Source organism: Pleurodeles waltl, chromosome 9 (genome assembly GCF_031143425.1).
Source record: "Pleurodeles waltl isolate 20211129_DDA chromosome 9, aPleWal1.hap1.20221129, whole genome shotgun sequence".
NCBI classification, from domain to species: Eukaryota; Metazoa; Chordata; class Amphibia; order Caudata; family Salamandridae; genus Pleurodeles; species Pleurodeles waltl.
The window spans coordinates 1127458438-1127473307 of record NC_090448.1 but is presented as its reverse complement, the minus strand read 5'-3'; the positions used below and the strand labels follow the sequence as shown (position 1 = coordinate 1127473307).

At 44.0% G+C, this 14870-nt stretch overlaps 1 protein-coding gene across 14 annotated transcripts in view; it reads left to right on the top strand.

The window, feature by feature from the left end:
• The window catches only part of GPHN (gephyrin), a 1323901-nt gene that overhangs the window by 1303563 nt on the left and 5468 nt on the right, over window positions 1-14870 (top strand). The gene's annotated exons all lie outside the window — the stretch shown is intronic.

Genomic DNA, 14870 nt, shown 5'->3' with positions numbered 1-14870 from the left:
CATCATTCAATGTTATGGTACTTAATTTTGATTTAATGTTTAAAGAGTACAGTGTTTGCAAACTTAATAACATTTCTGCGACAATACGAGTTGATATATGATTTGCATGTTCTGATTTACCAAATGGTGCTCATTAGAATTCATTTTTCTGTTTTTAACATCCATAATGGTGCCAACATGGCAGCACAAGAATGACGGATGATCTGAGCATGAGTTAATGATGTTTGTGTAGTTAGGTTTATATTTGTTGACATGAGCTCAGCTTTCCATGCCGCAGCATATATTTTATTCTGTTGACATAGCTGACCGATAATCCTAGCAAACATTTCTACAAGCTCTGAATTCCCTTTCGTGACCCATGTATCGAGCATGATACTTAGGATCATGGAACCTTGTCCTGCAATTTTTCTGAAACAAAATTCTTCCTGCAACATTTTTTTCAACTGATTAAAATGTTTCCATAAAAACTAATATTACCTTAAGTAGTTATTTCCTACTAGCAACAGCTACATACAAACCATATTTTTTAAAAAATCTTCATAATTGTTTTCGATTAATCAGTTATCTCGCAAAAAAAATGAACGTAATGCATTCTGAAATAATTATTTAACCTCTCAAAAGATTTTCTTTCACTTCCAACCATGCTTTTGTAGGGTCGAACCTGCGTAGCATGCGCTTGCTCATGTGGATCACTTGCGAGATGTGTAGTAGTTAGAAAAGAGCTCAGAGCCCCGCCCATGTCACGTCATTGTCTTTCATTGGTTCGTGGGCTTACCCTTTTAAAATGTGCTTGCTTTCATTAGTGGAAGGCATGCATACGTCATGCCTTTTCCGGTGGTTAGCCCACCTCGAGTGCAGCGATCAATTACTGAAAACATACGAGGCTCGCTGTTCTCCGTTCGTTGTGGACTACTTTTCTCATTTTTTGCAGTGCGATCTCGCTTGTTTACCAGCGCGATCGTGCTCAGGTTTTTTTATTTTTTTCATTTTTTCCCCCCCATTTAATGAGGCAAGAAAAGTCCGGTTGGGAGTTTACAACTGCTAATAGGTCTAACTCGGAGAAATGCGAAACCCGTTGCATTGCAAATGCTTGTTTTTTTTAACTGACCAGGGACTTTCAGTCGTGGCTCTAGCCTTTTAATGGCATTGAAGAGGAGAGGAGCTGTTTTTAGGCTGGGTTATAAATCAGGAACTGTTTCTGTGCTTCAAAAGAACCACTGAAATTGGTTATATGCATTTATTTTACCAACCATTTGCACTGCAAGGGGCCTCGCATTTGCTTGAGTTAGAGCTATTAGCTTGGTAAATTTGTAACTGGACTTTTCTTGCCACATAAATTGAAAGTGAAAAGCAAAACAGTTGACATAAGCAAGCCAATTCAAAGCACCATGGCTGCCATGAGTATGAGCACGAAAGAGAGAGACAAAATTAAAAAGAAGTTCGGTCGCAGTCAAACATATTGACAAATGTGCAATTATCCATGTAACAGGGTCGATGACCACCACAAGGAGGGACAAACTTAAATCTTTTACCTATAACAAAGGATTTTTCAAAGGCAAGCCCACGAATGAGTGATAGTGATGGCAGTGCTGTGGGCGTGGTTAAAAGCCCACAATGCTAACAGGTCAAAGCGTTTGTGCGCTCAACTTAAAATGTATATGTTCCAGATTGAGAATGCGGTGTGTTAACCTTTGTGTGTAAAGCCACGTAAGGTATTTATCTTTTAAAGAGTGTTGCAAAAAAAGAACAGAAATCATTACTGAAATGTTGCTTTGCTACTGCCCTAATCCTGCTAGAGCTAACTTAGTCCACTCAAACACCTTGGATTACTACCTCATATGGCAAGACTTTCATAAGGTTACGATGTAACTCAAGCCTCTTTTTAATTCTGTAAATGCCCACAATGGACATCTCCCAAATCGCTCTACGCTGTGTTTTTCTGTAACATAAACTTTCTGTGTCAGTGGGTTACTGTGCAGAATTGTCCCATGGTGGCATGGCACACCGGTCACGCTGAGGGCACCGCCCGCTCTTATTTCTCTGTTTCCTGGATTACATGAGCACCACGACTCTTCACGTCTGTTGGTAAGTTAGAGGGATGGCGGTGATGTCCTGGGCATCCATCCATCTGTGATGCTTGTACGGCCTGAACACCTCAGTTTTAGATCTTCAAGGCAGGCTCAGCCTGCTGCTCTTCCAGTGGAGGCAAATTAAGTGGCACTTACTATTGGGTTATCAACATGAAGTATCTTCAGTACACTTTGTTTCAAACACTGTATTTTACCATCTAGTGTCGCCATCGTTGTGTATGGTGCATGCTCAGCAAGAACATATGAAACTAACATGCATAACTGTTACATGACTGCACCACATATCTACTATGTATATGCCAGTATCCAAACTGCTGAATGAGTTATGGGTATGTTAATAAAGTTTAAAGTACAAGTCTGTGGAGAGAAGGGTAAAACGTGGCATCCGAAGAGATTAATGTTGTGGGTTCCTGTGTAAGGGCGATGACGCTCCTGACTAATGTTCTAGTGACTCTTGGAACCGTCCAAGCCCAATTTCTTCTCACTTTTGTTAATTTGATCAGATCTAGAAAAAAAAAGGCCTGAAACAGGTTGAAGGGATCCACGAGGAAAGAGTGGAAGGCATGCAATATCCACTTTTCAACCCAGCCTGATAATCGCTTTAGTATTATTCAGTTATCGTAAAGTGACGTGGCTTCAGTAGAGACAGGTTTTGCGTTTGTGCCTACTTGGGTCTACAGTGGTAAGTTTTTTGTTTAAAAAAAAAAAAAAACAGACTTTCCCCAGGTGTGGCGAGGGACTAGATTAGAATACCAAATTCAAGCAACGCAGAGTTGTGCGTTAGTGCCTAAACAACGCGCTCAAATGTGGTTTACATGGTTCAGCTGCATTTAGCTATCTATTTCACATAAACTGCAGCTTCCACTGGCCCAGTGTTTGTCAGTTTTAGCGAGTGCTGCCTTTTAACCAAAATATTTTGCATATGCTTTGACCTCGAGGTTTATATTTATAACAGTGAAAGCAGAACTACAAGTTTCAGCCTGTAAAGTGCTGGTTGCAAAATAACTGCTTCTTTTCCGCTGGTTAGTGAGGACAGTAAATGCAAATCATGCGCTGTCATTGTTAGCTCACTACCTTGGCCTTTTTTGTTCCAGACTATGGGCCTGATTAAGACCTTGGCAGAGGGGATACTCCATCACAAATGTGACACTATCCCGCCTGCCGTTCTACAAGTTCCATAGGATATAATGGAACGTGTAATACAGCGGGCGGGTTATCCATCACGTTTGTGCCGAAGTAGCCCATCCGCCAAGGTCGTAATCAGGCCCCTATGTCTGTCAAAACATGCAGAAAAATTTGCACAATCTCCCGTTCGATTTCAACAGTGTCTCCTTACCAACTGGTAAGGCTCAGGGCAGGTTTAAGATGGCTGCTGCACCAGCTCAGACCCTTGCAGTGCCACACACTTCAGGTGTGGCGTGGCCAGGATCGTCTCCTGCGCCCACAGTAAGAAGGTGAAAAGCTTTTGGTCCAAGCAAGTCATCCTGACCTGTTGAGTCATTTACCTTTGTTTTTACCGCTGCGTCCATCAAGATACTTGGCACCTCGGCTGGAGTCAAGCCGTTCAGCTGTTACCATCTCTTCACCTAGGGTGCTTGCGGGTGCCAGTTTATCCTATCACTGGAATAACGCCCCCAGTGCTCTCTGAGCTTTTATCCTGTTTCCAGCATGCTCATCATGTGAACAGTTTGATAATATTTGGGCTCCCTAGCCTCTGCAGGCCTCAGTAATGGTACCTGACTAACACTGCAGGAAGTACTGAGAGCTATGTCGAAAAAAGTAACCGGACATCGAAGTAAGCAGGAAATCAAATTACAGTGAATAGTCCCTCCCTTTGGATTTTCTACTGGTTGTCATTCATCAGCGCCACCAAGGACACTTTGATGGCACTGGCTGTCAGTGTGGACCAAACATTCATCTTCTCAACCTCCTCATTTTGCCTCCGTCCCAGTCGTTCTTAATCGTAATATTAAGCCTACACACCTTAGTGGGCCTAGTGACAAGAAGACGATCACGAGTCTTCTTTAGAGAATATTGGGACCTTGTAGTAACCTATTGTGGAACAGTGTAAAAACAAAGGACTTTGTATACGTTGATTTCATCGGGCAGACCTGACAAGGAGGGTCACTTTATGGTTACAGCAATTATTGAAAAGGAGGTTTGTGATCTGATGTCTAGACACTCGTGTCATTTACAGTATGATGTCATGTTCAGTACCATGTGCCTATTGGTTGGTGATCCACACAAGTCAAAATCTAATTGGTGCAGCATGAGCCTGGGTTTCGCTTCTCCTGGCGTAGCGCTATCTTCTGGTATCAATAGTCAGAAAATAAGTGTTCGATGGCATCTGTCGCTGTAGATACACATGTTCTGCATAGCTCGCCATCTGGTGTTGGGTCGGAGTGTTACAAGTTGTTTTTCTTCGAAGAAGTCTTTCGAGTCACGGGACCGAGTGACTCCTCCTTCTGTCTCCATTGCGCATGGGCGTCGACTCCATCTTCGATTGTTTTCTTTCCGCCATCGGGTTCGGACGTGTTCCTGTCGCTCCGAGTTTCGGAACGGAAAGTTAGTAAATATCGGAAGATTTTCGTCGGTATTGTTGCGTTCGGGATCGGCGTAGTTAGATTCAACACCGCATCGAAGATCGACGCGCTCCGGTGCCCTTCGGGGTAGTTTTCGATCCCCGTCGGGGCCTGGTCGGCCCGACCGCGTGTCGAACAACGCCGATGGAACGGACCCCGTTCCGTTTTTGTCCCAAATGCCACAACAAATACCCGTATACAGACCAACATTTGGTCTGTAACCTGTGCCTGTCACCTGAGCACAGTGAGGAGACTTGCGAGGCCTGTCGCGCGTTCGGGTCCCGAAAGACACTCCGTGACCGTCGAGCCAGGAGACTTCAGATGGCGTCCACGCCGACAGCGCACCGAGAGTTCGAGGAACAAGAGGAAGAAGAAACCTTTTCGATCCACGAATCGGACTCCGAGGAATTCGACGATCAAAGAGCCGCGAGTAAGACGTCGAAAACAACACATAAGAAAAGTGACAAGGCCCAGGGGACGCCACTGCCACCAGGCCATGGCTCCACCCATAAATTCGGTGACCGACCATCGGCACCGAAAAAGGCCCAAACAGTGCCGAGATCGTCGGACTCCGGTCGAGACACCGGCACGCAGCCTTCTCGGGATCGAGAAAGTGCTGGAGAAAAGCAACAACACCGAGATAGCGGTGTAGAAACGGCTCGACGCTGAGACAGCGGCACCGACGAAGATCGACGCCGAGAGGTTTCGACTCCAAAAAAGAAAAAAGCCACCTCGGAGCCGAAAAAAGATACAGGCAGGGTTTTGGTGCCGAAACAACCCGTAACCGACCCAGGTCCAGGCTCTTATACAGAGGAGCAATCACTGTCCTCTCAGATGCGAAAGCATAGGTTTGAGGAAGAGCTGCAATCCACCGAAGTGGACCATACGCAAAAACGTATTTTCATACAGCAGGGAACAGGAAAAATAAGCACCCTTCCCCCTATTAGGAGAAAAAGGAGACTGGAGTTTCAAACAGACCAGGCGCCACAAACAAAAATGGTGAAAAAGGTGACTCCGCCACCCTCTCCTCCACCTGTAATTAACGTCTCACCAGCGCAAACTCCGTCACATTCCCCGGCTCACACCACCATGAGCCAAGGTGACCAGGATCAAGACGCTTGGGACTTATATGACGCCCCAGTGTAGGACAACAGTCCGGAGGCATATCCAACAAAGCCCTCACCAACAGAAGACAGCACAGCATATTCTCAAGTGGTGGCTAGAGCAGCACAATTCCACAACGTAAACCTCCACTCAGAACAAGTCGAGGATGATTTTTTATTCAACACCCTCTCCTCCACCCACAGCTCCTACCAAAGCCTGCCTATGCTGCCAGGTATGCTTCGGCACGCAAAGGAAATCTTCAAGGAGCCGGTCAAAAGTAGGGCAATAACGCCAAGGGTGGAAAAGAAATATAAGGCATCTCCTACAGACCCTGTTTTCATCACCACACAGCTGCCACCAGATTCCGTCGTAGTAGGAGCAGCTCGGAAAAGAGCCAACTCCCACACATCTGGGGATGCACCACCCCCAGATAAAGAGAGCCGCAAGTTCGATGCAGCTGGGAAAAGAGTCGCAGTACAAGCTGCAAACCAGTGGCGCATCGCTAACTCTCAAGCACTACTTGCGCGCTATGACAGAGCCCATTGGGATGAGATGCAACACCTCATCGAGCATCTACCCAAGGAACTGCAAAAGAGGGCAAAGCAGGTGGTTGAGGAAGGACAGAACATATCAAATAACCAGATACGATCTTCTATGGACGCAGCAGACACAGCTGCAAGAACAATTAATACATCTGTGACCATTAGAAGGCACGCATGGCTAAGAACGTCTGGGTTCAAACCAGAGATACAGCAGGCAGTGCTCAATATGCCATTCAACGAAAAACAACTGTTCGGACCAGAAGTGGACACGGCAATCGAAAAACTTAAAAATGACACTGCTAAAGCCATGGGCGCACTCTACTCCCCGCAGAGCAGAGGAACCGCAAGACACCCTTTAGAGGGGGGTTTCGGGGTCAGGCCACACAAGCCAGCACCTCGCAGGCAACACCGTCCAGCTACCAGGGACAGTACAGGGGAGGCTTTCGGGGCCAATACAGAGGAGGGCAATTCCCTAGGAATAGAGGAAAATTTCAAAGCCCCAAAACCACTACCAACAAGCAGTGACTCAGATGTCACTCACCCCCTCCACACAACACCAGTGGGGGGAAGAATAGGTCATTATTACAAAGCATGGGAGGAAATAACTACAGACACTTGGTTCTTAGCAATTATCCAACATGGTTATTGCATAGAATTCCTACAATTCCCTCCAAACATACCACCAAAAGCACAGAATTTATCAAAACAACATTCCGAACTTCTGGAAATAGAAGTTCAAGCACTATTGCAAAAGAATTCAATCGAATTAGTACCAAACACACAAACACAGGAGTCTATTCACTGTACTTCTTAATACCAAAAAAGGACAAAACACTGAGACCAATCCTAGACCTCCGAATACTAAACACCTACATCAAATCGGAACACTTTCACATGGTCACGCTACAAGAGGTGTTACCATTGCTAAAACTACAGGACTACATGACAACCTTAGACCTCAAAGACGCGTATTTCCATATACCAATACACCCATCTCACAGAAAATACCTACGGTTCGTATTCAAAGGAATACATAACCAATTCAAAGTATTGCCTTTTGGTTTAACAACCGCACCAAGAGTCTTTACAAAATGTCTAGCAGTAGTGGCTGCACACATCAGAAGGCAGCAAATACATGTATTCCCGTATCTAGACGACTGGCTAATCAAAACCAATTCACTAACAAAGTGCTTACAACACACAAATCAAATCATACAAACCCTCTACAAACTAGGTTTCACCGTCAACTTTGCAAAATCCAACATTTTGCCGTGCAAAGTACAACAATACCTGGGAGCCATAATAGACACAACAAAAGGAGTAGCCACTCCAAGTCCACAAAGAATTCAAAATTTCAACAAGATCATACAACGCATGTATCCAACACAAACAATACAAGCAAAGATGATATTACAACTCCTAGGCATGATGTCTTCATGCATAGCCATTGTCCCGAACGCAAGACTACACATGAGGCCCTTACAACAGTGCCTAGCATCACAATGGTCACAAGCACAGGGTCACCTTCTAGATCTGGTGTTGATAGACCGCCAAACTTACCTCTCGCTTCTATGGTGGAACAGTATAAATTTAAACAAAGGGCGGCCATTCCAAGACCCAGTGCCACAATACGTAATAACAACCGATGCTTCCATGACAGGGTGGGGAGCACACCTCGATCAACACAGCATACAAGGACAATGGAACGTACATCAAACAAAACTGCATATAAATCACCTAGAAATGCTAGCAGTTTTCCAAGCATTAAGGGCTTTCCAACCAATTATAACTCACAAATACATTCTTGTCAAAACAGACAACATGACAACAATGTATTATCTAAACAAACAGGGGGGGACACACTCAACGCAGTTGAGCCTTCTAGCACAGAAGATATGGCGATGGGCAATTCACAACCACATTCGCCTAATAGCGCAGTTTATTCCAGGGATCCAGAATCAACTTGCAGACAATCTCTCTCGAGATCACCAACAGGTCCACGAATGGGAAATTCACCCCCAAATTCTAAACACTTACTTCAGACTCTGGGGAACACCTCAAATAGACTTGTTTGCAACAAGAGAGAACGCAAAATGCCAAAACTTCGCATCCAGATACCCACACAGGCAGTCCCAAGGCAATGCCCTATGGATGAACTGGTCAGGGATATTTGCCTACGCTTTTCCTCCTCTCCCTCTCCTTCCTTATCTGGTAAACAAATTGAGTCAAAACAAACTCAAACTCATTTTAATAGCACCAACTTGGGCAAGGCAACCCTGGTACACAACACTGCTAGACCTATCAGTAGTACCCCACATCAAATTGCCCAACAGGCCGGATCTGTTAACACAACACAACCAACAGATCAGACATCCAGATCCAGCATCGCTGAATCTAGCAATCTGGCTCCTGAAATCCTAGAATTCGGACACTTACAACTTACCCAAGAATGTATGGAAGTCATAAAGCAAGCCAGAAGGCCGTCCACTAGGCACTGCTATGCAAGTAAATGGAAGAGGTTTGTCTGCTACTGCCATCATAATCAGATCCAACCTTTACACGCAACTCCAAAGGATGTAGTGGGTTACTTGCTTCACTTACAAAAATCTAACCTAGCCGTCTCTTCCATTAAAATACACCTTGCGGCAATATCTGCATACCTGCAGACTACCTATTCAACTTCCCTATATAGGATACCAGTCATTAAAGCATTCATGGAAGGCCTTAAAAGAATTATACCACCAAGAACACCACCTGTTCCTTCATGGAACTTAAATGTTGTCTTAACAAGACTCATGGGTCCACCTTTTGAACCCATGCACTCTTGCGAAATACAGTTCCTAACCTGGAAGGTTGCATTTCTCATCGCCATTACATCTCTAAGAAGAGTAAGCGAAATTCAGGCGTTTACAATACAAGAACCTTTTATACAACTACACAAAAATAAAGTCGTCCTAAGGACTAATCCTAAATTTTTACCAAAGGTTATTTCACCGTTCCACCTAAATCAAACAGTGGAACTACCAGTGTTCTTCCCACAGCCAGATTCCGTAGCTGAGAGGGCACTACATACATTAGATGTCAAAAGAGCATTAATGTACTACATTGACAGAACGAAAAACATCAGAAAGACTAAACAACTATTTATTGCATTCCAAAAACCTCATGCAGGAAACCCAATATCAAAACAAGGTATAGCCAGATGGATAGTTAAATGCATCCAAATCTGCTACCTTAAAGCAAAACGACAACTGCCCATTACACCAAGGGCACACTCAACCAGAAAAAAAGGTGCTACCATGGCCTTTCTAGGAAACATCCCAATGCAAGAAATATGTAAGGCAGCCACATGGTCTACGCCACACACGTTCACCAAGCACTACTGTATAGACGTGTTATCCCCACAGCAAGCCACAGTAGGTCAAGCCGTGTTAAGAACATTATTTCAAACCACTTCCATTCCTACAGGCTGAGCCACCGCTTTTGGGGAGATAACTGCTTACTAGTCTATGCAGAACATGTGTATCTACAGCGACAGATGCCATCGAACTGAAAATGTCACTTACCCAGTGTACATCTGTTCGTGGCATCAGTCGCTGGAGATTCACATGTGCCCACCCACCTCCCCGGGAGCCTGTAGCAGTTCGGAAGTTAGCTTCAACTTTGTACATTTGTATATATATTATTTTAACCTTAAATAGGTACATACTTAGTCACTCCATTGCATGGGCACTATTACTACAACACAACTCCTACCTCACCCTCTGCGGGGAAAACAATCGAAGATGGAGTCGACGCCCATGCGCAATGGAGACAGAAGGAGGAGTCACTCGGTCCCGTGACTCGAAAGACTTCTTCGAAGAAAAACACCTTGTAACACTCCGACCCAACACCAGATGGCGAGCTATGCAGAACATGTGAATCTCCAGCGACTGATGCCACGAACAGATGTACACTGGGTAAGTGACATTTTCATTATGTTTAACTTAGCGTGTAGCCTGAGACCATAACATTTTCACTGCTAAGTATTTGTCTATCCAGAAGATAGTACTGCACCTTGGATGGCCGTAGTGGTTCCAGATAATATGGCTCCCGGGGCGCAAACGGTCCCAGCTGCAAGGTTCGTTGAACATAAAAGGCTGACACTGTTCTGAGGATGGATGAGGATCCACCTGAAGTTTCATAAACATGCCCTCTGCACTGCTTTCAAAGACGGTAATGGTGTGCAACATGTATGTTTTACATCAACGAAGAAACAAGCAGAATTTTTGCAAGGTAGTAAGTGTCCTCGAAGTTGGTCACCCTTTTAACCATCCACTGGTCGGGAGTCAACAGCTTTCATGTGGCCCGCGTGCACAGGTAAATTAAGGCTCACACCCTAACCCTCCGAAGACCTAAAGTCCGGGAGATGTGGGCAGGGAGTGGTCTACCTCCGTTTTTTTGGCAATAGGCCACCATTCGTATAGAGACCTGCTTGCTTCACTGGAAGTGCAGATTTCCTCATCTGCATGTCCGTGGATGGGCAGTGGCGTCCTTCTTCTCCTGAAGGACATACTCCTGGTCAGTTGGAACAGAGGTTCTTTATCTCCTCAAACACTTTCTCCCGAGGTTCGTCCACAAGCTTTGATGAAGCAAACTGTGCAGGATGATGCTGGTGGCTCCTTCCTGCTTCATAAAGTGTTTCAACTCTGACATGTTGAATTCAACCTGCCCTCCCACAAAAGGGTGTGCAAAACGCTTCCACTCACATCACTGAGCCTGGGTGTTTGGAGACTGAGAAGCTGATCCATGCCGAATCCTAGACATATCAGATCTGCTTCTTAGGCCTATGACCGACCAGAAGTAGTAACCCCAGCCTCTTGATGATTTCTAGTTTCAGAAGCAAGGCACATTTCTTAAAACGCACCTAGAATCAAGTCTGGTTTAGCCATGCATTGAGCATGTAACATCCACCCCAAGCACTTTGCTGTGCTGGGGAAGGAGAATGAGCAGAGGAAGACTTCGGGCTCCTTGGCTAAAACCACACTTAAAGTAGTGAAATCACCAGTCACCTTTATTTACTTCGTTAGAAAACGAACCTGAATTATTTAGTGCACAGGGTGTGAACTCAGAGAGGGATAAGCATCCATTTTGTTTATGTCAAAATAACAGTAATCAAGGCTGCGAACAGATAAAACCACATCCGAAGAGACCGATAATCTCGGGACAAACTTAGGGCCATTTTTGTTTGCTTAACATTTAACTATTATGATTAAATTTGGATAATATAGCCAAATAAATGTAATCATTGTCCCCTCCAAACTATTATAGTTGAGTGCTCTCCAAGCTATACTCTTTGAAACTCTCAGGAGGAAGCATTAATGGCTACTTTCGTAAATCCTCTTTTATTTTAAGGGTCAGCCTAGAGACGTCTTCAGCTCTGTCGGCAGCCTAATGTTTTCCGGAACAAATAATAAAATGCCCGATAAGTGCCTAAATAGTGGGGTTTTTGGGCCAGTGCCTGGTTGCTCCTCAGTCTGCTAAACTCGGGTTCGCATTTTGCTTCAGCTCACTGCAGCTTACAGCATGGAGCTTTAAAAGTCAGCCCACTTCATCTATTGGACATCTTTAACTTCGCGTGTTGGCATTTTTTCTTTATCAGGTATGGACAGCCGCCAGAGAAGGAATGCACTTGAGCGGCAAGACTGATGTGCCTGGTTTGCTGGGCCAATCCCTTCTCTTTAAATGTTTATATTCTTGCAAAAAAATAAGTTTACTGCATGTGGTTGCCATTTTTTTTATTTATCTGCTTACCTTGTTCCTGCAAGAGAGAACGAGCATTTCTGTGACATTAGGGCTCAATTGTTTATCAAGGCTACTTGTTTGTGTGAACTTAGTGTAAAGTTAGGCCCTACTTCTAACAAAGTGTAGTTTGGAGATTGCTCTTTCGCCATACTGTGTATAGGCATCAGTGCTTCTCATGCCAAGGCCTGCAGCAGGGCTGACAGTTCAGCACAAGCTGCTCGGTTGAATAGTGAATTTTCCTATGTCAATCGTTCAATGTCTTTTTAGGACGTTGCATTTGACTAAAATGAAAATTAGAGCCCTGTAAAGAGAGCCCATAGAAAGCTGGTGAAGATGTTGCCTCAATATTAAGCACTCTTTAAAACCCATCATCTTGTATTCATCGGGTGTTGAAGCCACTAGGTTTAAAAAAAAAAAAGAATGCTAGAATAAATCATGTAAGTACAACGAAAACATGTATGATAAAGGAACACAGGCACAGAGATTGCTAGTTATAATTATGGAATGTGTTTCACGAGTCTATTTTTCACTGGATTTATATTATGTCAAAGTTGTGAGATGTTCTTTAGTAAGAATAGTAAAAAGCGTGACCTCTTATGGGACAATTTCGCACACATCAATACTTGAAGTAATATTCCTATTAGGATATAGGAAAACATTTGGTTAGAACATGAGAAATATTGAAAATTGAAGTGAGTACTGCAGCATCAAGAAAGAGGTATGTATCGGGAATTTGGAATAACAGAAAGAAGGTACAAAGGATAGCAACAACCAAATCGCTTGTCGAGCCTTAGTCTGCATAGTAAAATCCCAAAATCTGTGTAGCACTTCATGGATAGCAAGCAATGAGGAAAGGTTAAAAAAATAATCTGAGATTAAGATTCCTAATAAACTCGGAGATAGCTCACTAGTCTACAGAGGTATTGTGCTAAATCTCTAATTTCAAGGTTTGAAAAATGAACAAGGTTGCTCCTACTCTTTGAACGCTGAAAAATTGAATATGCATTTTAATTGAGTAACTGTAGCAAGTTTGTGGCACAGTGAATTCCAAAGCTCGAGGTTTCCCATAAATGTTCTCTCCTATTAATACAGTAATTAACCCCTTCGCTGCCAGGCCTTTTCCCCCTCCTGTGCCAGGCCTTTTTTTGCCTATTTGGGGCAGTTCGCACTTAGGCCCTCATAACTTTTTGTCCACATAAGCTAACCAAGCCAAATTTGCGTCCTTTTTTTCCAACATCCTAGGGATTCTAGAGGTACCCAGACTTTGTGGGTTCCCCTGAAGGAGGCCAAGAAATTGGCCAAAATACAGTGAAAATTTCGTTTTTTTCAAAAAAAATTGGAAAAAGTGGCTGCAGAAGAAGGCTTGTGGTTTTTCCCCTGAAAATGGCATCAACAAAGGGTTTGCGGTGCTAAACTCAGCAGCTTCCCAGCTTTCAGGAACAGGCAGACTTGAATCAGAAAACCCAATTTTTCAACACAATTTTGGCATTTTACTGGGGCATACCCCATTTGTGCAATTTTGTGTGCTTTCAGCCTCCTTCCAGTCAGTGACAGGAATGGTCATGAAACCAATGCTGGATCCCAGAAACCTAAACATTTCTGAAAAGTAGACAAAATTCTGAATTCAGCAAGGGGTCATTTGTGTAGATCCTACAAGGGTTTCCTACAGAAAATAACAGCTGAAAAAGAAAAATATTGAAATTGAGGTGAAAAAAACATAAATTTTTCTCTACGTTTTACTCTGTAACTTTTCCCTGCAATGTCAGATTATCGAAAGCAATATACCGTTACGTCCGCTGGACTCCTCTGGTTGCGGGGATATATATGGTTTGTAGGTTCATCAAGAACCCGAGGAACCCAGAGCCAATAAATGAGCTGCACCCTGCAGTGCGTTTTCATTCTATACCGGGTATACAGCAATTCATTTGCTGAAATATAAGGAGTAAAAAATTGCTATCAAGAAAACCTTTGCATTTCCAAAAAGGGCACAAGATAAGGTGTTGAGGAGCAGTGGTTATTTGCACATCTCTGAATTCCGGGGTGACCATAGTAGCACGTGAATTACAGGGAATTTCTCAAATAGATGTCTTTTTTACACACACTCCTATATTTGGAAGGAAAAAATGTAGAGAAAGACAAGGGGCAATAGTACTTGTTTTGCTAATCTATGTTCCCCCAAGTCTCCCGATAAAAATGGTACCTCACTTGTGTGGGTAGGGCTAGCACCCGCGACAGGATATGCCCCAAAACACAACGTGGACACATCACAGAAAACAGAGCTGTTTTTAGCAAAGTGACTACCTGAAGATTTTGGCCTCTAGCTCAGCCGCCACCTAGGGAAACCTACCAAACCTGTGCATTTCTGAAAACTAGAGACCTAGGGGAATCCAAGGAGGGGTGACTTGTGTGGCTCGGACCAGGTTCTGTTACCCAGAATCCTTTGCAAACCTCAAAATTTGGCTAAAAAAACACATGTTCCTCACATTTCTGTGGCAGAAAGTTCTGGAATCTGAGAGGAGCCACAAATTTCCTTCCACCCAGCGTTCCCCCACGTCTCCCGATAAAAATGATACCTCACTTGTGTGGGTAGGCCTAGCACCCGCGACAGGATATGCCCCAAAACACAACGTGGACACATCACAGAAAAAAGAGCTGTTTTTAGCAAAGTGACTACCTTTAGATTTTGGCCTCTAGCTCAGCCGCCACCTAGGGAAACCTACCAAACCTGTGCATTTCTGAAAACTAGAGACCTAGGGGAATCCAAGGAG